The 26,955-nt window shown below is 41.0% G+C and overlaps 1 protein-coding gene across 7 annotated transcripts in view; it reads left to right on the top strand.

Annotated features, from left to right (window-relative positions):
• Window positions 1-7,625: 7,625 nt before the first annotated feature.
• The window catches only part of SOX5 (SRY-box transcription factor 5), a 997,462-nt gene continuing 978,132 nt past the window's right edge, over window positions 7,626-26,955 (top strand). For 4 of the 7 annotated variants that reach the window (XM_038577060.1, XM_038577061.1, XM_038577071.1 and 1 more), the window contains exon 1: window positions 8,552-8,725. The gene's annotated coding sequence lies outside the window, so the exon portion shown is untranslated. Of the gene's footprint in view, window positions 7,855-8,551; window positions 8,731-8,808; window positions 8,903-26,955 lie in introns of those variants that run through there. The other 3 variants (XM_038577063.1, XM_038577064.1, XM_038577068.1) reach the window with 3 other exon arrangements.

The following is a 26,955-nucleotide window of genomic DNA, read 5'->3' as shown; positions in this document are numbered from 1 at the left end:
GTTCTCCATTTTGACCCACAAGGGTCATGTAGGAGAGCTCATGTACTAAATCAAGTGGTCATCATCCTAAAGATATAGAACCTTGTCAATCCCAAGAGATATTCTGGGTGGCTGAACTGGAATTAAGTTTGTTTCCCAATAGCTACTTTTGTCAGAGCTGCCCAGAGCGTGAACCAAACAGAATAGTCCAGGGTTGATTTTTGGGAAATAAAGACTGGACATGCTTAAGAATAGTTAGGGTTGGATCCTATGTATGCAGTGGTTTGGACAGTGGATGGAGCACCTTGATTTTGGAGATTTCACTGCTTTTGTTAACAAATGGTGAGTAAACCTGCTGTTCACTTTAGAGGGAGATATTATTTCATCTTTTAAAGTTTGCTTATTGTAAATATTACCCTTAGAAATTGCCTGGGTAAAGAGTGGGCATTGCATTCTTGGCCTGCTCTGCGTGACATAGAAGAGCAAGAGAAACCATGGAGTCTCTTCCAATAGAACTATAAGAAACAATCCTCTGAAACTCATTTCTGTCCTGACCAATAGAAAGTATGTTTTAACACTACTTAGTGTCATTGAGAAGAGGACCGCCTCCCATCCGAGGAAAATTTTCTATTTGGTCTTGATATGAAGGATAATAATTGGGCTTCTCCCTAACAATCGGAAATAATGGAAATGGAGCCTTTTTCTTCCTTCTTGGCTGCTGGAGAGGTTGAAATCAAATATGTATAATCTTTGGCCCAAGGAGGTCTTCAATAAATCATGTGAATGAAAGATACAGAATTATAAAGTAGGATGGGCATTTTATGTTGTACTCACTCCTGGTTCCATTTTTATTCCCCTGTTTCTTTATCCCTTTATTTCATTTTTCTTACTTTCATTTACATTTGAATCAAAGATCCACACCTTTTATTTTTTTATGAGTCAGAATTCAAATCTAGTAATTCCAGTGCCCTGTATTGTATCTAGTTCTAGTCTCTTTGAAGTTGGAAAACAGCTGGTCAGTATTTTTATCTTAAACAATTTGTGAAGAAAGTTTTCCAGTCTATTTCCTCTGCCACTGCCATGTTGGTTCTGTTTCCAGTGGTTTAGTCAGTTTTTTTTATTTCTCTCTGTACTCCAGACTCTCTGTACTCCCTTTTGTACACGTAGACCCAGACCCTCTGATGTTAACTTGAAGACTTCTTCTCATCTTTTTTCAAGCCAACATGCTCAGATTTTTTAGCTATGCATATTACTGATAACCATATTAAAGCTATTTTTTCCGTACAAACAATACCACTCAGTTTTGTCCATTGTCCTTCATCCTGTTTGGACAAATAATCTTACATTTCTTTTACTTCTTTTTGGACTGAGAAATTTGTGAGGATTTATATGTTACAATTTGCTGCAATAGGCAGACAGGAAAATACATTGTGGGTCCCAGCTATGCACAGGTAAATATTCAGAATTCAGATGCTGCATATAGGCATCAAATGTTTTTATTGTATAAATGCTTGATCATTTTTTTATGCAACAAAAATTAAAAGTATCTGAAAAACGAATGGACATACTGCACAATCAAAGAGGTGTTCAAAATAACTGAAAATGGTATGACCAAATCTGGCTAACTGGGGAATTGATTATTCTGTCCTGGAGCAAAGTTACCTAGAGAGCAAACATTCTGAACATACAAAACAAAGTGCAAAAATTTAACATATTCTTTTAAAATCAACCTATGAATTAAATTCTAAATTTAAGTGTATCATCATCAATGGGAAGATGGGGATAGAAGTCCCAGATACCTAGATATTGAACTTTTACTCTCTTCGAATAATTTACTGTGATTTTAATAAGAAGGACATTGTTTAGTGAATTTTTAAACCATCCTCTTTATGTGCTTTTGTTGACCTTTCGTTTTGCTCATTCTTTCACATAATATAGGACACAATTGGTAATACAATACCAAAAAGTTAAACAAGTTACAGAAACAAGAGTCATCATGAATTCATAGACCCAAATATCTAAACTTTACTGGAACTCACGTTTGATATTTTATTGTCTTGCCTGACAATGAGTTCTGTTACTAATTCTAAGTTAGCAAAATATATCATTCATTGTTCTTTTCCTTATAAATAAAATCATGTATCTCATTTCAGGTAAACCTCTACATATTTATAATTCAAATTTTGAAGTAGTAGAGAACACAGAATATACTGTGAAAGGTAGTCCCGAAAGAAATTCACGTTAAAAAACCCCGTTACTTTTACATGGTTAAGTCTCTCCACATTGTATACTCATTATTTCGCATTTAAGAACAGAAGCCAAATTGAGAAGCAGTAAATTAAGAGGCAAAATGTGGGAGTACACGTGTTTCACGTAGAACCATATCTCGTTCACTTGTGTTTTTTCACAGGAAAGGAAAAATTAATCAGAATAATGAACGTGCTTCAATAATGAGGGCAATGCAATTGTGGTTTTGGCTGTGTAAAGTATCTGGGTTTCATACATTATTTCCCCTTTGCAAAACTGTGGCTGAAATTTCTTAAAAGTTCATTCTAAGTACTTACCAAAGTGAGAAAGTTTAAAAAATGAGAATTCACTTTTAAATGTATATGCTACGTCACATTTCAGTCAACTTCCGGCAGCAAAACCAGTGTTGGCAGTTTTACCAACTGTTTGTAACCAAGTCGGTTCGGTCTGGCTCTCAGTTGTTAATATAGTACTACCGATCTTAATTCAAAGGACCACAGGGGAATGTTTAAATAAAAGAACACTCGATTTCATAGTAGTTTTTAAATGGAAACATATGTATCTGTAATAGGGCTTTAAAAGTTTTTTTTGGTAAGTACTTAATGTGTGGCATCTGCTAGGTACAGTGTGTCTCTTTCAGTTTTTCTTTTTAAAAAAAATTTTAAGAAGATTGTATTTATTTATTAATGAGAGACACAGAGAGGCAGAGACATAGGTAGAGAGAGAAGGTGGCTCCCTGTGGGGAGCCCAATGCAGAACTCGATCCCAGGGCCCTAGGATCACGACCTGAGCCAAAAGGCAGATACTCAACCACTGAGCTACCCAGGTGTCTCTCTTTCAGTTTTTCTGAGAACACACATCAAACTCAATAAAATTAACATTTTAGATGTTAGTATCTTGGGAGTTATCAGGATTAAGAATGCCCAGAGGAGGAAGATTGTTGTCAAGTTACTTTTCATACATAATTCCTTATTGTATTTAGGGCAAGCAGAAGAAGAAAAGAAGACCTCAAAATACCTTCTCAAATTTAGTTGATTAGAAGAAGCTTATTTCTAAAATTTGGTATGCACACTGTGTTTGGTGAGACAGGTAAAAATAGATATGGGATAAACTGCTCATGTACCTGGGATTCTTATCCAATATTTTAAGTTCCTCTGAGTGGTGTCAGTGTTTCAGTCCATAATCACTAAACTTAAACCATTTTATAATATACTCTTGTATTAATGGAGTGAGGGTCGGGAAATGACACTAATTTTTAATGGATAATAACTATTAAAATGATGTTACATATTGTGTCTCTTGCATCACCTAAATTTCCATCCATTTCTCAGGCCACAGATTTTCATGTTTATTAGTATCTCTCTCTATCTTCTTTAGAATTCCCAAGTACCCTGTCTCCACTATTTTTAACATAGATGACCAAATAAATCCAAGATGAACTTTGTGTAAATCAGCTAGGGTCAAATATTATATACTCCTAATATGTACTAGCATCCCTTCAATATCTCCAAATATGTTGGAGGGATTAAGATGGCCTCGAACATTTTTTAAAGATCTTGAATACTTTGGACAAAAATAAAGCCCTTTCTCATCAGTAATATTTCTAGAATATGGGAATGCAGATTGATATAAATCTCAGTTGACTTGCCTTATTTTTTCCCCATATTTTGAGAGCTATATATATTATATATCTGTCCATGAATATATGTATATTGTGTATATATATATATATATATGAATATATATATTGAAAGTTAGCATAGCAAAGTGGTTAAGAGTCTTGAAACTAGATTACTTTTGAGTCCAGGCTCCATCACTTGCTAATTGTATAAGCTTCAACAAGTTATATAACATCTCTGTGCCTCAGTTTCCTTATCTGTAAAATAATATAAAATTATGTACCTTGTGAGTTGGTTGTGGGGATTAAATGAGTTCATGCACAAAAACCAGAATGGGTAGCCTGGGTGGCTCAGCGGTTTAGCACCACCTTTGGCCTAGGGTGTGATCCTAGAGACCCGGGATTGAGTCCCCACGTCAGGCTCCCTGCATGGAGCCTGCTTCTCTCTATGCCTTTCTCTTTCTCTCTCTCTGTGTCTCTCATGAATAAATAAATAAAATCTGAAAAACAACAACAACAACAACAAACATTTAGAACATGCCTGTAAACAGGGATACAAAAACTTTAGTAATTATTATAATAGGCATCATATGAATATATACATATGCATATATAATATATACTTGCCTAGTCTACAAAATAAGATGATTTTGTTTTTATGTATGTTGTTAAATGCATTTTATATGTAATATATAGTATATATGTATACTCCATATATTGCACATTTCAATTTTCTTGAAATTTTCAGTTATTTAATGACCAATATGAGAATACCAATGTAGCTCATGTCTGGACTATACATAGTATATATTTGGCATTTTAAATCTGTCCATTTAATGAATTAATATTCCTCGCTGAAAACTGGCTCTGATACAAAGTGTAAGTGGAATCAAGGTGAAGTGGAAGAGTGCAGGTTTAAAGCAGGAGACTCTGGATTCTCATTCTGACACAACCACATAGAAGCTGTATGATTCTGGGCAAGTCATTTAACCTATCTGAGGTTAGTTTTTTCATCTGCAAAACAGGGATGCAACATTCTTGCAAGTTTGTGGTGAGAAGTAGAAATACATAAAAGAAGCAGTTGGCCAAGAGCCTGGCACATAGTAAATGCTTGATAAATGTAAATTTATGTGTCTTTAATGTGTCAGCCCCACTTCAAACGTGGCTATTTTTTAAAAGCCCAACACAAACAAACATCCCACTGGAAGGTTTTGATCATCTATGCTGCTGCTATATAATGATCATGAGTTAGTCTTAAGGCATGTGGTTTCAATAACCATAATGGTTGGAAGTTTTGCTGCCCATAGGAGCAAAGGGGAAGAGGTTGGTCTAACTCACTTTTAATCAATATCTTACCAGGCAGCTTGCAACTTTGCCCCTTTTCTTGCTCTGCCCAGCCTCACTTCTCCTGCCAGTAAGAAGCTCCAGAAGCAGTTATGCTGAAAAAGCTGTAGAAGCTGAAACCTTGGTGGGGTTAGGCCAAGCAGGCGTGTTTGCCACCCATTGGCCAGAGACCCAAGGGAAAAAGACATTCTGTTCCTTCATTTTCACTGAGTCTGAGACAACTGGATCAAAACCTAGGGGTAGTTCACTATAAATGGCAATTTCTTTTCAAATATTCTATATTTTCACATAATTGATAGTAAGGGGTCTTTTATTTATTTATTTATTTATTTATTTATTTATTTATTTATTTATTTATTTATTTATTTGTAATTGGGCCTGATTAGCCTCTTGCACATTATATAAGGATTTGGGTATGACATAGTAATAGCTCATTGTGAAAAGCAATTACATACATACTATGAAAGTAAACCATTTAATGTATCCCAAGAACCCCCCCCCCCTTTTTTTAAAATTATTTATCCATGAGAGACAGAGAGAGAGAGAGAGAGAGAGAGAGAGAGAAGCAGTGACACAGGCAGAGAGAGAAGCAGGCTCCATGCAGGGAGCCTGATGTGGGACTTGATCCCAGGACTCCAGGATCATACCCTGGCCTGAAGGGAGGCGCGCAGCTGCTGAGCCACCCAGGTGTCCTGCAAGAGCTCTTTAGAATAAAAATAATACTTATATTCCAGGTATAGTGCAAATATTGATAAATTCTTATGAATTCTTATGTTCTTATTACACAGGTAGGTCTGGCATGAAGCTTGCGTGATATAAGAAATGTGAGGAAATGTAGCATATAGGAAAGGTGTTTCGTGCACAGGTGCAGCGAATTTTTTCACACAGTTGGTGAAGCCACATGGATCCAGCAATTTGAATGTTATTACTATCCCTGGTCTCTCTCATTAAATACTTAAGAAAACATAGTAAATTCGTTTAAGGATACGCATTTAGAATGCCATATCCAGAGCTATGTCCAAGTAGCAAATGATTACATTGCTTATAAATTCCAAGTAGATGATAATTTAGAGTCCCCATGAAAGCCCCGAGTTTATTTGATTGTTCTCTTAATTACTGGGCTCTGTGCTATCAAATATTTGTGGAAGAGAAAGCTTTCCTTTGTGGGAGTGGATAATAACTGTGCTTACACTTTGAAAATTTTGCCTTGAGTTATTAAGATTTGCATTTCTCACTTTTGTTCCAAAGGAAGGTGTTTTGCCATTTTTAGAAACCAGGTACCAAATAATCAATCATCAAACACCCCAGAAAGTTTCCACTCTAGACAAGTGCAAAATCTCAGGTATTAGCAATCCACCTCCAGAAACAAATCTACAAAGGGTGGAAAGAGGCGGGGGGGGGGGGGGGGGGGGGGGGGCGGCGGGGAGAGAAAGGATGTATCACTTTCCTAGGTGAATATATTGTGATTGGTATGTGTTGCAGTGCATTAAGAAACTATATTTGCTTACTAGCTGCCATTTAGAAACCAGCCAGAAAAAAAGTCAGAGAGAGAGAGAGAGAGAGAGATCGCAGACAGCCAAGCCGTAAGCCTCCCTCCCATGCTGCTTCAGTGCCCTGCTCCTCCAGGCGCGTGAAGCATAAACAGACTGTGGTCATTGATCTCCTGGTGGTGTTGCTGCGCCCTGGGAAATGCTGGGGGTGCCCAGGGACGCGACTCAGTCGATGGATGCGCATCTGAAGAAGATCAGCGAGATGAGGAAAGAGGATATGCAAATCGGCTGGAGGAGAGGAAAGGGAAGAACGGGGAAAAGAAACGTGTTGCTCGCATTGTGTCTGAGTCCCCTGCATCCCCCTCCTCCAGACCCGCTGCCGACCTCGTGACGTCTCCCTTCTGGCCCCTTTCTGGACACCAGTTCTAGGAGGATGAGTCGGAACCCCTGACTACCCCCTTGTCCCCCCTTTTAGATTTAATAAGGGTTTCTTTTTCTGTCTTTCCTTTTCCTTTTTCTTTTTCTTTTTTCTTTTCTTTTTTTTTTTTTTACCCCTGGCCAACCAGCAGCTGTTAAAAGTCAATGAAAGTAAGATGGGAAGAGATAAGCGCCAGAGCAGCCTGGGAGCTGTCAGAGCCCACGCTGGAATCAGCCCGACGGCTTCTGCTCGGGGCATCACCTCGGAGTTGCTTCCCAGGGGGCTGTAACTCCGAGGGTCTCTCTCGCCCTCACGCTCTAACTCCAGTGTCGCCCGAGTCCCAGCCCAGCGCCGAGCCCCCCCCCCCCCCGCCGCCACCCCTCCCGCCCCTAAATATCATTCCTTGGTTCTTGGGCATTGGGTCATTTGAGTTCACCCCCACAAATCAAAACCAGCTCAACCACCCCGGAGGCAGGCGAGGGGGGAGAGCGCCTCGAAACTTTTCTCTCCCGCACCCCGGAGGAGTAGGTGGGTTGCAAGTGCCGGCGGCGGCGGAGACCCGCGGGCGCGCCTCGGGGCTCCGGGAGGTCGCGGTCGCTTTAAAACCCGAACCTCTCGCCGCTACCGCCTTCGCGCCGGGCAAGCGGCGCCTCGCCTCCCAGAAGGTTCCGCGGACATTCGCAGACCCCCACGCGCCCCCCGACCCCGTGCGAGCTGTACAGTGTGCAAACGGGGATGAGGGGCCAGCAGGGGCCCAGGTAACGGTTGCGGGGCAGCGGGTGAGGTTCCAGCGCAGGGAAGAAGTTGACAAAGGGGACCTGAGCAAACACGAACGCGTATTTATAGATGCGAGCTCCATCGGGATCCGGAGAGAGCCCACTCTCCCTGCCTCCCGCCACTCCTGCCATTGCATTTTATCGCTCCTTTAAGTGGAGGGCAGATTTTTCTTTCTTTCTTTCTTTCTTTTATTTTTTTTTAAACATTCCTGCACGGTGTGGGTAATCACCGCGTTATTTACAATCTAGTTACTCTGCAGCAGCCGGGGGAGCAAACTCCGGGGCTCCTTTCCTTCGGAGGGACGGAGAGGGCGGCCGGGCGGCGAGCTGCAGGAAGGAGGTCACAGGGTGGGTGTGCGGGAGCCCGGGGGCCACCTGGAGGGAGTCGGAGCCCCCCGGCGCCGCCCCCGCGCCCCGCGCCCCGCGCCCGCCCCCGCTGCACCCCCCGGGGCGGGCTCCGGGCCGCGGTGACCGCCGGCTGGTGCGCTGCCCTCGCCTCCCCCATTGTTCCTACTGTCTTTTTGCCTTTTGTTATTTGCGCTCGCATTGTGTTGTTTGTCTCCGAAGCCGCCTCATGACCAGCAAAGGGATTTCACCTCGTCCTTGAGAGCCACACGGGGAGCGGGAGCGAGCGAGCCGGAGAGCGAGAGCCGGGAAGGGAGGGGGGGGGAGGAGAGGGACACGCGCGCGCGCACACACAGACACACAGACACACACAGACACACGCACACACACACACACTGAGTGGAACAGGCGAGCCACCAAAACCCATCCCCAGTCTCCTCCCGGGGGCCCCCAGCCCGCCGCTGCGCCACTTTGCATCCCGCGCCGGAGGAGCCGTTCAGGAGACCCGGTAAGGTGCGCGAACCGCAGCCGTTTAACTTTGTTGTTGGTCCCGAGGTGGTTGCGGGCGGACCTCCAAGGCGCAGAGCTCCGCTCCGCCGCCCGCCGTGCCCGCCGCTCAGCACCCGCTCCGGCTCCAGCTGGAGAGCCGGCGGAGCGGGGAGGGGGCCCGCCGGAGTTTCCTCAAGTACGGGGAGGGGAGGGGAGGGGAGGGGTGGGGGGACGCGGCTGGGGGAGAGGGGGAGGCGGCTCGGGACTCGAGGTGGCCCTGTCATCCCCCCCCGGCGGGGGGGTGGGGGTGGGGGTGGGGGTGGAGGGGGGAGGCCGGCCGGCGGGGGGAACCCCGGAGCGTGGGCTTGGCCCCCGTTCAGGAAATGGGATAACTTTAGATATTTGTTGGGGAGTCTGCGCGCTGCCGCCGGTATTGTTTTGCAAGCGGCGGCGGTGGAGGTGGTGATGCGCGAGGAGGGCAGCGGCGCGGGGGAGAGCCTGGGCTCGCCGGGGCGGCTCGGCCGACGCTGGACCACAGACCCTAAAAGTTGGGACGGAGCTCCCTGCGCTCCCTGGAGTCCCACGAGCGCGGCCCCCAGCCCACCGCACAGTCCCAGTAGCCTCCCTTTTCCTCTTTTTGTTTCGCTTTCTGCAAGCCCCTCTGCCTACCAGTCCTCCTCCTCTCCCGCCCGGAATTTCGGAGGCAAGTCCCATCCTTCAGAATGCAAGGGATCCCAGAGGCCGGAAGCTTTCATTTTAATTGCAACTACTTTCCCCTCCCCCCCCACCCCCCACCCCCCCCGCCGGGGTACGAAGTGAAACCGTCACGTGTTGTGTCACTTGAAGCGCGGGGTTTGGGAAACCTCGCTTGCGCTTGGGGGCTACGGTGATCGGCAAGGAAAAGAGGTGATCCGACCGCGGATCAGATTGGGTTTGGAAGTGTTTGCGTTTGATTTGATAGCAGCAGTTGCTGGAGTATTGATCTGCCGGCCCCAGGTTGCACCTGAAGCACCGTTTCCGTATTTTAATAGTCATTTTCCTTACACTTTGCAAAGCGTGAGCGTCGTTAATACAGAGATTGACCCTGGCAAAGAGCTGAAGACGCTGGCCTCGCAGACTAAACTCCAAAGCGTGGGGAATGGGAAATTCATTCTCATGGCTTGCCTTCTCAGCTAAAGCAGGGCAAAATGAGGAATTCTGTGAATGTGCAGAGCCAAGAGTCTCACTGTCAGCCAACCCAGGCACTCTGGGTGGCAGTCAACTGTACTCCAGAAAAGTTTAGGGATTTGTTCTATCCCACTTGAGAACCTCACAGTATCCAGATATCCAAAGTAGTTTGTCAAGAAAGGCTTGAGCCGATTTCCCCAGAGACTGCCTTCAGGCTCAGCACAATTCTTCAGTCAAGGGCAAGACCAAGAGAGATCTGTGGGATTTTGGGTAATAAGTGTGGGAATCTGCAAAGGGACGAGACAGAGTGATTTGTTTCCTTGCTGCTCATAAATAATGGCCCCTACTATCCCTAAAAAAAAAAAAAAAAAAAAAAAAGCCCACGCAAACAAAACAAGCCAATGAAGTAGGCGCGTGGGAGATTTGGAGGCAATGGATATTTCAATCAGAAAAAACAGAGCAGAGTTTTTGATCAGGATTACAGGAGTGAGGCTCGATTGCCAAGAGTGATTAGGTTAAGGGCCAGATGGCTTTAAAGTATACAGAAATGTTTTTTTTTAAGTTTGACTTTTATAGAATTAAAAGGAGGACCATTTCTTAGAGTCTTTTACAGAACTGCAAAATTTTGATCTGTCTCATTTTGAAGGAATTCAGCTGTGTGTGAACTGTTGTTAACTCTGATAGGGAAAGAATCTGGTTTCCAATGTAGATACATGGGACAAAGTTTCTGGGGGTGCTTCTTCCTGATTTAAATATAGCTCGGAGGCTGAAGCCTAGATAAATTCAGCCACAATGACTTAAAATCAAAAGTACTTACACTGAAAGTTCTCTTAGGCATTGTGCAAAGTTCTTCTGCAAATTATGTCATCAACTGTTTATTCCTCAGAACTGCGGAAGATAAAAATCATAAGCATCACTTAAAACTGATGCAATACAGCTTTAAATCCTCAGACTGGTAGGGATTGCTTTTGTTTGCCTAAAAGGTAGATCTTTCATCACATGAGTTGTTTAAAAACATTTAATTGTGGGGGTGGGAAGGGATGTGCATAATTATTTAGTTATTTGTGTTAATTATATAGTAGCATGCTCGCTTGAAATTCTTTTTTTTTTTCTTTCCAGTGGTCTTCTAACAATCTTGTATGTGAAGAATTAATAGAGGTTTTTTTTTTGTTTGTTTGTTTCCTTGTGGGTTTTTAAAAAAATCTCTTTGTAGCCTTTTTGAATGAGCAATATTGAATCAATCTGAGATAGACTTGAAAGAGTAAAACTTAGTACAGGAAAAAAGAGTTTCAACTCTTAATACAGAGACTCTGTTAGTTTTGTTGTTGAGCTTAAACAGTTCTGGTCAAATGGCATGTTATATACAGGATTCAAACTTTCAAACTTATTTGGTAAATAACCAGGCATTTGAGATTCAGTGGTTATTTCAAGTTAAGTTAGTTCTATACATGTAAATGCACATCCTGTTTAGACTGACACATGACTCTATAAAAGAAAAAAAATGAATATTTGCTTATAAAGATATCTGTGGAGTATATGGAGTAAATAGTAAATAACAGGAGAGTGAAGCTTATGCTCAGGTATGATGGCTTTTTTTTTTTTTTCTTGGTCGGTCCTTTTTGGGGGTAAGACATGAGCTATAGAGGAAGTTTAAAATTTCATTTTCCAGTTAATGAATTTGAACGCTTGAATAATTTTTTCTTTTAAAGCAAATGAAAACTATGATATGATGATTAAAAGAACATGCTGTCTTCTTGAAAAAGCTCTATTCATTTACTAAGTGATAGACAATCATTGTTTTGAAGTCATGTTCAGATTATATAAAGTAATATACAGGGCAGGATAAAACTTGTTTTCAGCGATCTTCTAAAATACACTGGATTTCAAACAACAGAGTTTTAAGGTTGAATCCTGTTTAGATTTTCATCAGATAGAATTGTTGGATATGATTGATTGGCATAACCTGGACATTTTACCCAATATCCAATCACCTGCAGTGGTAGAAAATGCTATAATTAGAGTTTTGAGAGTAACCTAGAAAACTTATTTGTCTAGGCCTAAAGTCAGTGCATTCCCTCATACACTCGTCACAATTTTTTAGCCTGAGAAATGTAGGCTTATTTTAAAGGCAAAGAGAGTGCTTGGCTGTTTCAAATAAAGTATATCCTGAACCTAGATTTGTAGATAGTTAATAAAATAAAAGTCCAATTTTGTTCCAAACATTGTTTAAAACACCCATTTGTAAATTGTCTGCATTTGGTTTTCATATGTTAATGATTTGGGATCTGAAACTTCTTTCAGAAAGGCATTTTGGTTTATCTTAAAAAACACCACAGAAAACTGTCTAAACAACTCTGTAAATAAACTGTTCCAAATGCCTCAATTTGATGAATGAATTAAAGAATTATAGTTCTTAATCCAATTATGATCAGTCTTGTTATTCCATTTCCCATTTGGGGGAGCTTGGGGAGTGGGAATGGTAAATGATTCTCAAATGTGAGTGGGGTCTTTGTTGTTTATTTTCTCTATGTGATGTAACATAAATAATTACTTATACCTAGCAGGAGAAGGATTTTAGATGTAGAAAAGTTATTTAATGATTTTCAATTAAACCAAGAATTCATTTGCATGAAAAGTTGCTCTTAATGGAGGAGTTAAAATGAAATTCTTAAGAATACAAAGCAAGGATCTAACCTTTTGCTTAAAACGAATGAATTTTTATGTTTAAAGGAGGGGGAAATGGAGGACTTCTAGCTCAGTAGCAGGGCAGATATTCAGGCACTTTTCGTCACTTTTAGCTGGGCTACGTCAGGACATTTCTGTGGTGCTACTTAAGAAACCTTACTATATTCGATTTCCTCGTCTTTAGAATTAAGGGGAAGATGCTTTTTGGGTTGTTTCCTCCAAACTCCTACCCCTTTCGCTGCCTACATGGGTGCTTTTGAATGCTCTCCTGATCAGGGATAGGAACTGTAGGATGGGCTCTTGATAATAGCCCAGTTTGCTTTGAAGGACCCTTCTGAATTCCTGCCCTACTCTGGCTCGTAAACTAATTAATTCAAAGGTGTTAATAGCTCATTATGGTTTAATTCTCTAGATGTGGTTATTATTATTGTTATTGTTGCAGTTTATTATGACCATCTAATTCCTTAGAGAAAGAGTTGTGGAGATTACAGGTATCAAGTGAAACTGCCAGAAGAAATATTTATGAACATGGGGATTTTTTTCAGTACTACCCAGATCATACTTTATAGGCAAGTAATTACTCTGCTTACTGGTAAGGATGTTGGGCAGGCATATTGATAAAAGTAGGGGGGGAAATGAATGTATTTAAGGAATATATTAAATAACCACCCTTTAAAACTTGACCCTTAAAAATAAATAAACCCAGAAAAAAATGTATCTCCACGAGAGGTGCTATTCAATTCTATAGATATAGGCCCATTTGTTCTTTATTACTTAAAGTTCATTCTAAGTTAAAAAGAAAAAAAAAACCCTAATTGTATCTTCGATGCTGAGTTACTTGTCATTCAGTTACTTTGTGATGATATGCTATCACGTGAACCAAGGGGACATATAATGCAGTGGTCGACGGGATGGGAGGGCTCTGGCTTGACTTCCAGTTGGAATTCCCTGGATGTTCAGGTATTGTGTTGTCACTGCAGCACCAGTTAAAGTCTTAGTTATAGGGAACTCCGGAAGGAAGCGGGATGCTTTGCTTGGAGTTCTCAGCGGTTCAGTGCTCTGTCCCGTGTACTCACCTCTAAAGCTGGAGATAATAATGCTTTTTCTTAAACAGATATTGCATGGATTACACTAGATATTGTATGTTAAATTCTTAGCATAGGGTTTGTCATGAACTAGGTGCTTAGTAAATGTTAGCTACCCTCCTCTGTCCCTCCAGCCAAGTCTTTTTGATCATTAATAATGTTTGAAGATTAAATTTGTACTTGCTCTGTACTGGACTTATTTGAGTCCAAGAAGAAAAATATATCACTTCCTTGAGGCTGAGATCAACACTTTAAAGTAGTGATTCAGTTAACGTCTATATATGATCTCTGACAATGTGGTTTTATTAAGATGCTGTATTTGGTGCAAGTGTGAATTCTATCTTTTATTCATAGAAATGTTCCTTCAGTAATTAACGTTTTATCCTGCATAATAGGTAAAGGCAAACAAAAACTTTAGGACCTGACTATAGATCTTCTTGTTATCCTTTCTGATTTTCCAATATAGATAGGCACTAGTGAAAATTTATTGTGACTTTATCCGTAGAATAATTATCTACCTCTAAGTAATATGAAATTATAATACATGTAGACAGAGATTCCAAAGAAAGAAAAAGAAAGAAATCTGACTTTGCAATGTTTGCCCTTTGGCATCTGCAGTTCCTTCAAAGAGAACCTCATAGGCTTGTTTATATTTGGTACAAGGAGACAGGCCCAATAAATATATTACCAGTGTGACAAGATGACATATAATAATGTGGAGAAATTAGTGATTTTCTCTTTCCAGTGATAGGAAAAATTTCTAAGTATGGGCTTCCCCTGCTATCTGAAAGTAGAGCATTTCAGTGAAACCTTTCGTGAGCTGAAATGGTGTAAAGTGAAGAAGCAATTACCATTTTTTATAAAAGCAGAAATACTCTTTGGATTATTGAAAACAGATACTAATGTAGGTTTTTTATGAAAGCAAAATGACATAAAGCAAACTTTTGAATAGTGGGATAGGAGGTACCTATACAGGTGACCAGGGATAAAAGAAAGCCTTCTTTAAAAAGCAAATAAATAATTGGTTATTGCGTTAATTTGGATCCCTCGAGAAGCAGGTGAGAGCAGGGGATTAGACATGTAATAAGAGGGAGCAGAAAAGTGGGAGAGCCTTTCAGTTGTGATCCTGGTTTGGCACGTATGGAAGGAGAGATGGAAGGAAGGAGAATTGAGTAGAAAGAAGCTCTGTTGTAGTGCAGTCCAGGAAAGGTTGGCTAGGCAGACAAGAGTCAGCCATTGGAAGAATCCTCTGTCCCCTAACTGTGTTCAGTCACTAGATAGGAACAGTCCCCCATGAGGCACAACTGGAAGCATGGTCTTGGTGCACAGCTGTTGCTAAGGGCGTGGGGGCAGCAGGTGGGGCACGAGTCCATTATAATCTTGCAGTAGGAGATCTGAATGATATAGTTGTGGTTTGGCAGTATGGCCCAGGGGTTAGTAGCAGTAGCCCTGGTCAGGTGGACTTGTCACTAAAAAAAAAAAAAAAAAGGACTCAGCAGTTTCTTTAAGTTCTCTGATGTTTCATTTTACTCCACTGCAAAATGAGCATAATGATAGTATCACCTCCCAGATTCCTAGTCACATGAAATGAGGTTGTATGAAATTATGTGTAAACCCATAGTTCCATGTATGGCATAGAGGAACTGCTCAATGTATACGGTAGTCCCCCCCCTTATGCACGAGGGATATGTTCCAACACCTCCTGCGGATGCCTGAAACTATAGAGAGTACCGGACGTCATATATGTGCTGTTTGTTCCTATACACACATATATACCTGTCATAAAGTTTCATTTATTAATTAGATGAAGTAAGAGATTAACAAAAATAACTAATAATCACAAAAGAATTATAACAATGTACTGTAATAAAACTTATGTGAATGTGGTATCTCTCTTTCTCAAAATTTCTTATTGTATTGTACTCACCCTTCTTATGATGATGTGAGATAATAAAATGCCTGCATGGGGAGATGTAGTGAGGTGAACGATGTAGGCATTGTGACGTAGTGTTAGGCTACCAACTGACCTGCCCATACGTCAGAAGGAGGGTCATCTGCGTCTGGCACGGGGATGACCTCAGGTAAGTGAAACCACAGAGGAAGGGGGGCAGTTACTGTATTGCACTCTTCTAAATGTACTTGTAATATGCAACTGACAGGTATAGGTGATTGTATCAGGTGAGAGTAAATATACTTGAACAATACGTAGTGCATGTAATTAGAAGGCATTGTTTTGCAAGCGAACCTCCTTTAGTGTTTGCCTTTTAAAAGTAGCTCAGTTTATTTCTCCGGCCTCAATCCTTATTTTTATCAGGTTATAAATTGCACAACAGCTAGACCGACTGACCTTGGCCGTCTTCAGGTAATTTGCCCTAAAGCGCGAGGTAGACAGGATGCTCTCTTCATTTCCTTACCCCTCTAAGGCTTCCTATTCAGTTGAGAAGCAACTTGCACTGTAAGTCTGCATTTTATCTTGAGCCTCAAACACCTTGCAAGTCTTTGCTCCCCTATGTTACTGTTCCTAAACCAACTTGCCGCGCCACAAAGCACTGAACTCAAGTGGCCCTCGGTGCTAGCTCCTGCTGTGATGAGTCACAGAGCCACCAGCACTTTGTTGCGTTAGATTTGATCACTGCCATGAGCAGTCCTTCGATTGTCAGCTAAGAGACCCTTCAGGGAGTTGTCCCTTAATAGAAAGTCTCTTTTCTTCCCTCCTGTTGTAACTTTAAATTAAAAGAAACTGTAGAGGAGCGGGTGGCATTGCGGCAGTTCATTCTTCTACCCACTGGGAGAACAACATCTGAGAAAAGACGTTATTGGACTGAGAATTGAGTTGTTGCTATTTTTTTGTGCCAGCGTGGGGGGGCCGTGGTGGTGGAGGATGAAGACCATGTCCTTTAGACTCAGACTGATTCTCAGTAATGCAGTGGAGAGCAGTCCCTTCTGTGTGTATCAGCGAGCATTTTTTGGATATAATGCACTGACTTAACTTAATTTCAAGTGGGATTCACAGGACCGCTGGCACTTTACCCCTGAGTTCTAGGTAGTTCTGTGAGTTAGAGTGTGGGAAACTGGCATCGGGACAACTTCAGAGTCCAAGGAGGATGGGAGGCAGGAAAAGAGAGCTAATTTTTGACACATTCCTCAAACAAGTGACCCCTCTAGGGAATCTGTGCCCAGGATAAGGACTGCTTACTGTGAGGCTTTTGGCATAGTTTTCCCCAAATAGTGAGCCCTGGTTACTTTAATGTTCAGAAGGCTGATGAACTTCAACATTTGTGAGAGGCAAAGAGATGTTAGTACTTTTGATGACGTGTTTTCTAAACTGTTTCTCACTAAATTTCTGATTTAATTCTCTGCTGTGCCAGGCTTTATATCCTCCTCCCTAGGTGCTGGTCCATTCCCATTCAGGGTTTGGGCCTGCCCCCAAATCTGATGTCTGCTAAGATTTCCTGGTGTAATTCATGGCTACTAAAAGCTGAAGTTGTTTGATGTGTGACTGAGGTTTGCATGTGAGTTCTTGCGATGCTTGGTGTTACTATGCAGTATTGGCAGTCTTTCCCATGTATCTGGCACATTCAGTCTCATTAATTTACTCTTGCACTGGAAACTGCTTGAACAAGTGCATACTATTTCTTAGAATTCTGTTTTGACTTTTCTTTCTTCTAGAAGCCTCACTCCACCCTACCTTATTTATTTATTTATTTATTTATTTATTTATTTATTTATTTATTTATTTATTTATGATAGTCAGAGAGAGAGAGAGAGAGAGAGAGAGAGAGGCAGAGGGAGAAGCAGGCTCCATGCACCGGGAGCCCGACGTGGGACTCGATCCTGGGTCTCCAGGATCGCGCCCTGGGCCAAAGGCAGGTGCTAAACCGCTGTACCACCCAGGGATCCCCCCACCCTACCTTGACTACTAGCAGGACAGTAGTGTCTTTTCTACATTAAATCAGGAAATAAAGTGATAATTTGAATGTATACTAAACAGACAAATCTGTCAATATGTAGAGAACCTTAATGCTCCCACTATTTATTTCTAGGAATTAACTCAGACCCCCAAAATACTCTTCCCTCTCTCTTTCTCTTCTTTTTCCCCTACCGCTGCTTATTGGGGTTTTCTTAATCTTTCGGTTGCCAAAAAGTCTTTATTATCATGACACCACTGACCATTCTGCATTGTGTGAATCTCCCTGGATAAAGCGAGAAGTGAAAGGTGTGTCTGAATGTATTGCTGCCTGGTTTGAGAGGGGTAACTCATAGGGTGACCAAACACTTCTTATTAGAAGGTCAGCTCCATGAGGGCACTGTGATGTATGCATTTGCATAATTATAAGGCCTGGACGGAGCAGCAGAACAAATGGTTGTTGAGCCGACATATATCTTGCATACTGAGCTTCATTTTGATTCAAGACAGCCATGCATGGCAGGGAAGTGGGAAAACTAACAGCCGTTGAGCACTGACGTGTTCCAGGCATGGTGCTAGGCACTTTATGTGGATAATCTCCTCTAATCCTCACAGCCTCCTATTAGGTGGGTATTATCCCCTTTTCATGGATGGGTGAACAAACTCCAGTGGGTCAGGTGCTGGCCTTTTCTTTTTTTTTCCCAGTGAGGAAGCAGGAGAATTATTGCCTGCATTTCAGTCTGTTTGACTTTGCTTGCATGTATTCGTTCCATCATACTGTGGCCAACATGCTGGTGTGGGGGCAATGACTGTAACTTCCCATCTACCACAGGGGATAATTAAGAGGAACATGTGAGAAGTCACACAAAAAGTGATGCCTGAGATGTAAAGTAAATCCTATATGTTGGTTATTATTATCAAGTACCCACCGATCCATTTATTAACAAAAAATATTTATTGAACACAGATGCATGTTGTTTGCACTTTAATCTTTTTTTTTTTTTTTTTTAGTTATTTATGATAGTCACACAGAGAGAGAGAGAGAGGCAGAGACACAGGCAGAGGGAGAAGCGGGCTCAATGCACCGGGAGCCTGACGTGGGACTCGATCCCGGGTCTCCAGGATCGCGCCCTGGGCCAAAGGCAGGCGCCAAACCCCTGCGCCACCCAGGGATCCCTTGTTTGCACTTTAATAGGAAATATTTTATGACTTGAAGCAGAGATTCTGAATACTTGAAAACTGACATCAAAGGAAATGATAGAACAGTATTTCTCACAGGTGATTACTCCATCACCTAGTAGAAAACCAGCTGGGATATTTTTAAATATCTACCTTTCTGGCTCCTACTCAGACAGGGACTCTGAATCTCTGTGGTGGTAGCCCAATAACCCTACATTCTTAACAAGTATGACTGGCAATTTTTTTACACATTAAAGTTTGACAACTAGTGATAAAAATGTATTGACTTAATTTGGTACTAAGCTATATCTATAGTATCTGAAATTAAAGCAAGATGCTCAAAGAATAGTGGCAGTGCCAGCTAATTGCTAGATTTTTATTTTATTTTTTTAATAATAAATTTATTTTTTATTGGTGTTCAATTTGCCAACATACAGAATAACACCCAGTGCTCATCCTGTCAAGTGCCCCCCTCAGTACCCATCACCCATTCACCACCGCCCTCCGCCCTCCTCCCCTTCCACCACCCCTAGTTCATTTCCCAGAGTTAGGAGTCTTTATGTTCTGTCTCCCTTTCTGATATTTCCTACCCATTTCTTCTCCCTTCCCTTCTATTCCCTTTCACTATTGCTAGATTTTTAAACGTTTTTTTTGATGATGTGGTTTTAGGAGTTTTGAAATAAAATATAAGATACCTGTAGTAAATTTGAGTCTATATGTAGAACATTAGCATGCTTAAAGTCAAGAGTGAGGGGACCTGTCACAAAACGGATTGGGGTTAAGGAAGGGATGGCAGTTATGTGTATTCTAGGCTTGGAAAGAAGTTTCTAAGAGGACAAATCTAAAATGGCAAAGTAAACTGAAGACAGGAGGTTGATTTATTTACTCAGCTCTGTATCCCAAATATTTTTTTTAAAAATTTTATTTATTTATGATAGTCACACACACAGAGAGAGGCAGAGACATAGGCAGAGGGAGAAGCAGGCTCCATGCACTGGGAGCCCGACGTGGGATTCGATCCCGGGTCTCCAGGATCGCGCCCTGGGCCAAAGGCAGGCGCTAAACCGCTGCGCCACCCAGGGATCCCTGTATCCCAAATATTTAAGACAATGTCTGGAACATTGTAGGTGCTTAAAGACCTTTGCTTTAATGAATTAACAAAAACAGAGGAAGAGAATAATATGTGTACAATAGAATAGTTTGTGATTATTGCAGGTAAAGAAGTCAAGAAAGAGTATGCTGAAAAGAAATCCTAGTGAGATAAGACAAGGACAAGGTTTTAATTAGACAAATACAGTCCTTACAGGAAAGTGCCTTCATACAAACAAATAAACAATGCAAAAACAAACCTGAGGTTTGTATAGGATTAAATCATCAGGCTACTGTTTGTTTGTATTATCTTGGGAGCAGTGATTACTACATGAGGACAGGGACTGAGTCTGTTTTGTTCTCCATATGATCATAGTACTCAGTAAATATTTATTGAACAAATGACAGGGTTTCCACATGGACTGAAAAAGAAAGCTTTTAAATGACCCAAAAATGTCTTGTAAAAAGGGGAGAAACCTTTACAATTGCTAACCAATAGATTAGTGATCATGAAAATAGCCAATCTTCATAAGAACTGCATGTTCTCGATCTCTTTAGAGTTTAATAAGGTCTCCATCTGATTGTTTGCCTGTCACCAAGCACTGCTTTTCCTTCAATGCCACTTTCATTTTACTGTTTCAAAAATTAGCTGTTTAATAAGTATTTGTTGAATAGTTCAATCAGTGAATGAAGAGTACTGACTTGGGCCGAGGAGGGGGAGGTGGATGATTGAAAGCAGACGAAGAAGAGAGTTGTCCCCATTCGCTTAGAATTCTCAGAGTCACATGTGATCCAGAGACCTCTGAGTAGGCCAATTTCCCATTATAGCTCCAGGCCTGGTGGTTGGGATTTTGAGGGAAAGATGTTTGCTACGGTAATGGCTGCAAAGGTGAGTTCTGCATTGTTAGGAGAGGCAACCACTCATTTGATCAGGGAAGTCAGGCCAGAAAATGTATTGCGGGAAAGATGGTAAAAAGTAATTCTAAACCTAACAGTAGTTTCAGTGGAAAAATGGCTCTAATTCAAGCAGTGTAATGTTAACATCAATGCGTGTCTCATGGCTCAAGCCCCGCATACTGCTTTGAAAATAAAAGGAGATTGTGTAAAGAATTAGCAATACAAGGCATTTTTTTTTTTTTTTTTATTTTTTTTTTATTTTTTTTTTAATTTTTATTTATTTTATGATAGTCACAGAGAGAGAGAGAGAGAGGCAGAGACACAGGCAGAGGGAGAAGCAGGCTCCATGCACCGGGAGCCTGACGTGGGATTCGATCCCGGGTCTCCAGGATCGCGCCCTGGGCCAAAGGCAGGCGCTAAACCACTGCGCCACCCAGGGATCCCAATACAAGGCATTTTTAAGTGCTTTATTGCAGAGGCCTGTGATACTCTGTGAAATCTATGCAGCCTTTTTCTTCCTGCTGTGCTTAATTTCAGAATCTGATGCTATTACCTATCCTTGGAGAAAAAAAAAATTGCTCTCTGTTAACTCTTAAAAACCGAGTTTAACATTGCACTTGCTTTCAACATAATCTTTCTGACCTTTCTTGGGAAGAGAGAAGTGGTGTATTTAGCCACAGAAGGTTTGCCTTCAAGTTTAGTATGTAGGATTGCTTCTAGAGGGCAGCATTACAGTAAGAGGGCAAGTTGGAAAGAAATGTCAAAAGCATAAGTTTAGAAATGGCTCAAGCAGCTTGAAGAATACAGTCCCTACTAAAAGTCAGCATAGATTATGTTTGGCATGAATCCAGATCAGAAGGCAGAGAGGTAGATGTGTTATGAAGAACAGCAGAAGAAGGCAGGACAGGAGTTAACTCTTTACTGTATAGGTGGCTATCTTCTTGGGACCCGAAGACATGCCCACCAAAAATAAGTTCCCTGGCGTGTCACCCCTGTGCCCTTTCTTCTACCTTGGGATAACAGTCGGCCTTGAATGATAGTTTACTATTGCCAGGCATTGTGCTAAGTAGTTCATTTTTATTTTTATTGATTCTTCCTAGTACTTCTCTTATTTAGATGCGGACATTGCCCCATTATACAGATAACATTGAATTTGCCCAGAAGTAGCATAGCTGTGTAGTGGTGGAGCTGAGACTTGAACCCTGAGTGGTCAATTCTAAAGCCTGGGCTCTTATCTATGGTAATACAGAAAGTATATTTTAAGTCCTGTTGAGTCATCCCTCAAAATGACACTTTTATTTTCCCCTTTCTTTCTATATGTACTGTCGTTACTTGAGGACAGGCTTTTTTCAGAGTGTTTCTGACCTATTGTGAAGTTCCACAAACTAGCATCTCTCTTTGCAACCTGCTGTGTTTATCACTGTCAGGCCAATCTTCCTGGCATACTATCTAAATCATGTGGCCCCGTTCTCAAAAATTCAAAGTGCCCGAGTACTACACATGGATGGGACCCAGACTCTTAAGTCTGCTTTTCGAGGGTCTTACAATCTATCTCCAAGTCTTTTTTTCTTTTCAGGCTCATATTTGAATGATTTGCTTCTGATCTGGATTCAAGCTGAACACAATTTCCCGGATGACTCCCAAACTATCTGCTATGGGTCAGCTTTATCAACTCTTCTCAGAGTGCTCACACCAGCGGCCATCCTATTGCATAAAAAGCCACTGCTCACACCTGAACCCTGTCTGATTCAGAGACTTCTTCCAGAGTTGCTTTTTCTGTCTGCTTCAAATTTGCTCATCTATTGACTTTTCTTGGTTCTCATACCACCTGTCTCTATTTCTGCTTTCTCTTTTTGTTTTGTCCCTTCATTCATTCAACAGTCAACAAACATTTATTGAATGCCTACTATGAACCAGATGCCATGTTAAATGTCAGTGATGTATATAGTAGGCACACACCTGTACACAAGGATTTAAAGTTTATTAGGGAAGATAAACTTTAATCAGTTACTTGTATTTATGATGACAAATTGTGAAAATCTATTTCACAGAAGTATATGCAGTCTATAGGAGAACTATCTGATATATTTAGGGGGTCCAGTTGGAGGAGGCTGCTGTGAGAAAGTCACACATGAAGAATGGTTAATGAGGTAAAGAGGACAAGAGAAAAAACTTTTGAGACATGGGGAGTAGCATGTGCAAAGATTCCAAAGAGGGGGAAGGATATGTTCTTAGAATTAGAAAGTCGGACTAGCTGCTGCTGAGTGACTGGGAAATGGGGCTCTAGAAGTAGATTGGGATCAGATTATTAAACCTGGTACACCATGGTAAAGAGTTGAGTCTTTATAAAAAGCATGATAAAAAAACCCACCAAATAACTTTAGGCAAGAAACTAATGAAATTTGTGGCTATAACATGTAGACCAAACTTGAGAGGGGCTATTGATATCATTTACACAAGAGAAAAATGATGGCTTGGAATTTGGACTCTAGCATTAGTGTTAGAGATGGAGACAAGAGGAAGGACTTCAGAAAAATAGAAAGTTACCCAATTTCATGTGCTTTTATAAACTTTACTTTCCAACCCCATTCCAGCAACGTATTGGGATATTTGCTCTGGTAATTACCCATTGTTTCCATGTTTCTTAGATTCAGAAAAGAGGTGTATTAGACCATATGTCTCCTGAAATGTTGAAATGTCTGCTGTCTGGATCTGGACCTGCTGTAGGTAGATCTTGACTATTCAGGCAGAGAGATTTGACACAAAACATATAGTGCCTTTTGTATGTATCTATGTAGATGCCTTTACATTTCTTTGTATTCCTTTTGTATATATCATCCCTTTGTATAGATTTCCTGAAATCCTATCCATCTCTTAATTTCCCAATTAAATTTTACTTTTTCATAGCATCCTCATAGAATATACTGACCAGAGATCTCTCCTTCTGATCTTATGTTATTTACATCTATAACTACTTTTTTGACTTAATTATATATTGTACCATATTGTAAGCATGTTGTGAACATGTCTCATCCTTTGAGATCTAATTGTGAGTTTGTGCTTTGGAATGTAGATGCTGTAGTTCATTATTATACCCCTATTCTGGATCATCCTTTACCTTGTTTGAGCTGGGCAGTTTACTTAACCTCTCTGTCTTTGATTCCTCATCTGCAGAATGGGGATAATTATATCAATAAGCAGTTGTGAGGAAATGGATACAAAGTACTTAAAACAATCCTTGGCACATAATGAGCTCTACCATATGATGACATTTTATGATTATAAATGTTATCCCTTGAAATCAGAAACCTGTATCTTATTACTACTTTTGTCTACTTGGAGCTCAGTAAATATTTATTGAATTCAGATTTGAATTTTAATTTGTTTCATTTTTGTGGAGGGTTATAAATATAAATAAATCTTGGTTCTTGTCTGCAAGAATCTTGATTTGATAGGGGAGCTAGTAACATAAACCAGTAATTATATATCAGCATGATAGGTGTAGTGATAGAGTATTTTGAAAGCACAGAAGAGAGGTTGTAGAAGATATTCTAAGTGAATTAATGTATGAATTGGGCATTTTATTAATCAAATACATATTAAGATAATGTATGTACATTGTATAAACTCAAATTTCTTTTTTATTTTTTTTTCAAATTTCTTTAATAAAATAGCTCTCCTATCTTAGTAGGAGCTCTCCTATCCCATTGCTACTACTTTTAACTCTGTATTTTTTGGTGGTGAGAGGAAGAGGGATGTTGAAGAGGCAGAGGGAGAAAGAGAGAATCTTAAGATTCTCAGGCTCTATACCTAATGCGGAGCCTGACACCCAATGTGGGGCTCCATCTCATAACCCTGAGATCATGACCTGAGCCGAGATCAAGAGTCAGATGTTTAATCAACTCAACCACCCAAGCACCCCCCAAGTCTGTATTTCTAAATAAAGTGTTTACTCCTTATTTTTTTAATTTAAAAACATACTTATTTCCTACTATTTGGCTTTGTTATTCTACTCTTCCTCTATCTTGCCTTTCTTCCTTTTTAAAAAAGATTTTATTTATTTATTCATGAGAGACACAGAGAGAGGCAGAGATCTTAGCAGAAGGAGAAGCAGGCTCCCTGTGGGGAGCCTGATGTGGGACTCAATCCCAGGACCGTAGGATCACAACCTGAGCCAAAGCAGATGCTCAACCACAGACCCACCCAGGTGCTTTGACTTTGCCTTTCTAAAACTACACATATTCCTTTTCCCTTTCTTCCAATATAATTTTACCCTTTCCTTTGTAAGTGTAGGGAGTGTTAAATCAGTTCAGGAAACAGTTACATTGATTATGTAAATATTGTTTACCTAGAGCTGCCTTCAACCCAGGGTGTGGTCCTGGAGACTTGGGATCCAGTCCCACGTCAGGCTCCCTGCATGGAATAGAGCCTGCTTCTCCCTCTGCCTGTGTCTGTGCCTCTCTCTCTCTCTGTCTCTCACAAATAAATAAATTAAAATAAAAAAATATTGTTTATCTCTGAGAATATCATGTATTTATTGGTTTTACTTTTTATACAACTTCTTGGGTTTTTTTTTTTTTTTGAGTTCATAATGATCTATATTCAAACCTAAAGTTTTACTGGGATTGTCCAGTGTTTACTGGCATTCCTGAGTCAAGGCTTAAAACAGGTGAGTGGAACATCCAGGTTGGGTCTTAGGGGCAGTCAGCCTTGGTGGGGAAGGACCATTTTACTATTTACATAATTTAGAATTGTAGGAAATCCAGATGAAAAAAAAATCCCATTGACTTTTGGTTAGTTATATTATGCTTCTTAAAATTTCTGCAGATATTGTAACCCCTTTATTATCAGCACCTGGGCACATTGCTCCCAGAAACCTGGACTTTTTAAGGCTCTGAGTTAAGCTAAGTAGGGCAGGGAGTGGTGCTCTGAGAAGGGAGGAGTGTATCACAAGCAGGCAGCACAACATAAGGAAAAAGGCAAGGAGGTGAGAAATGACATGGTGTGTTTGTGAAATTACAGATTGTTTGGTGTCAGTAGAGCATGGTAGAGACCGGCTGAGACGAGGCTGTGATTGTCGACAGTGGTCAGATTAGGGCAGTCTTTTTTTTTTTTTTTCCTTATAATTTATTTGTTTATTCATGAGAGAGAGAGAGAGGCAGAGACACAGGGAGAGGGAGAAACAGGCTCACCATAGGGAGCCTGATGCGGGACTCGATCCTAGGACCCCAGGATCACCACCTGAGCCAAAGGCAGACACTCAACCACTGAGCGACCCAGGCATCCCTAGGGTGGTCTCTTTTATCATAGATTCATATGTACCAGATTCTGTTTAGTAAGCCATGGAGAGAACCTTATAGTGTTGAGTAACATGGTCTGCATTGCTTGTAAATGAACTAATGATGTGTCAGTCAAAAAATGGAAATCTGGCTCCTTAAGAGAGCAGTTAAAATGCTGTCTTTGCATATTTGGTGACATATTAATACTTTAAGGGTACCCCATCAGTAAAATTTTTAGAGTACACAATTTTGTGTGTGCATGTACACACACATTCATAATTTATGTACATGTGTTGTACTTTAGCTAATAATCAGGTCACAGTAAACATTTAGAGCAAGGTTCTGTTTCAATGACATTAGAAGCAATAGTGGTAGTACATCAGAGTTCCCTGGACACCAACTCTGACCTGTAGATTCGTATGAAGTGGGTTTACTGGGAGAGCTTTTGAGGGGCTGAGAATAGCAAGATGGGCCTCAGGAGAGGTTGACTGAACCACACCTGCGGCTTCAGCTAATCTGTGGGGCACTCTGGAACAAGAGGGCTTCTTAGAGATGTCCTGAACTGAGGCAAAGGGGCCAGGCCTATGTAACATCACACTGGTATTGGATAGGGGCCACCTCTGAGGAGGGAGTAGAACTTTGGATGAGAACAGTTCGCAGGAAGGGCCTTTGATGTGAGTCTTCAGCAGGCAACACTCCTGGCAGCTGGAAAATGAGGACTACCAGGTAGCATACCACAGCATCTCTAAACCCAGCCTTCTAGAGAATTTCTCTATTTTTTTGAATTCTTACAGGTTGTTTTTGAAATATGGCTAAAAATTAGCAGTGGTCTGTGAGCTACAGTTTTGCAATTTTCCCATGTTCATTTATGGTTTCTTTAGTTATTATTTTTTAAAGATTTTATTTATTTATTCATGAGAGACAGAGAGGTGAGGCACAGGCAGAGGGAGAAGCAGGCTCC

This window comes from Canis lupus, chromosome 27, assembly GCF_011100685.1.
Source record: "Canis lupus familiaris isolate Mischka breed German Shepherd chromosome 27, alternate assembly UU_Cfam_GSD_1.0, whole genome shotgun sequence".
In the NCBI taxonomy this organism is placed as follows: domain Eukaryota; kingdom Metazoa; phylum Chordata; class Mammalia; order Carnivora; family Canidae; genus Canis; species Canis lupus.
Note: the sequence above shows the minus strand (reverse complement) of the source record. Positions and strands in the feature narration are given on the sequence as shown.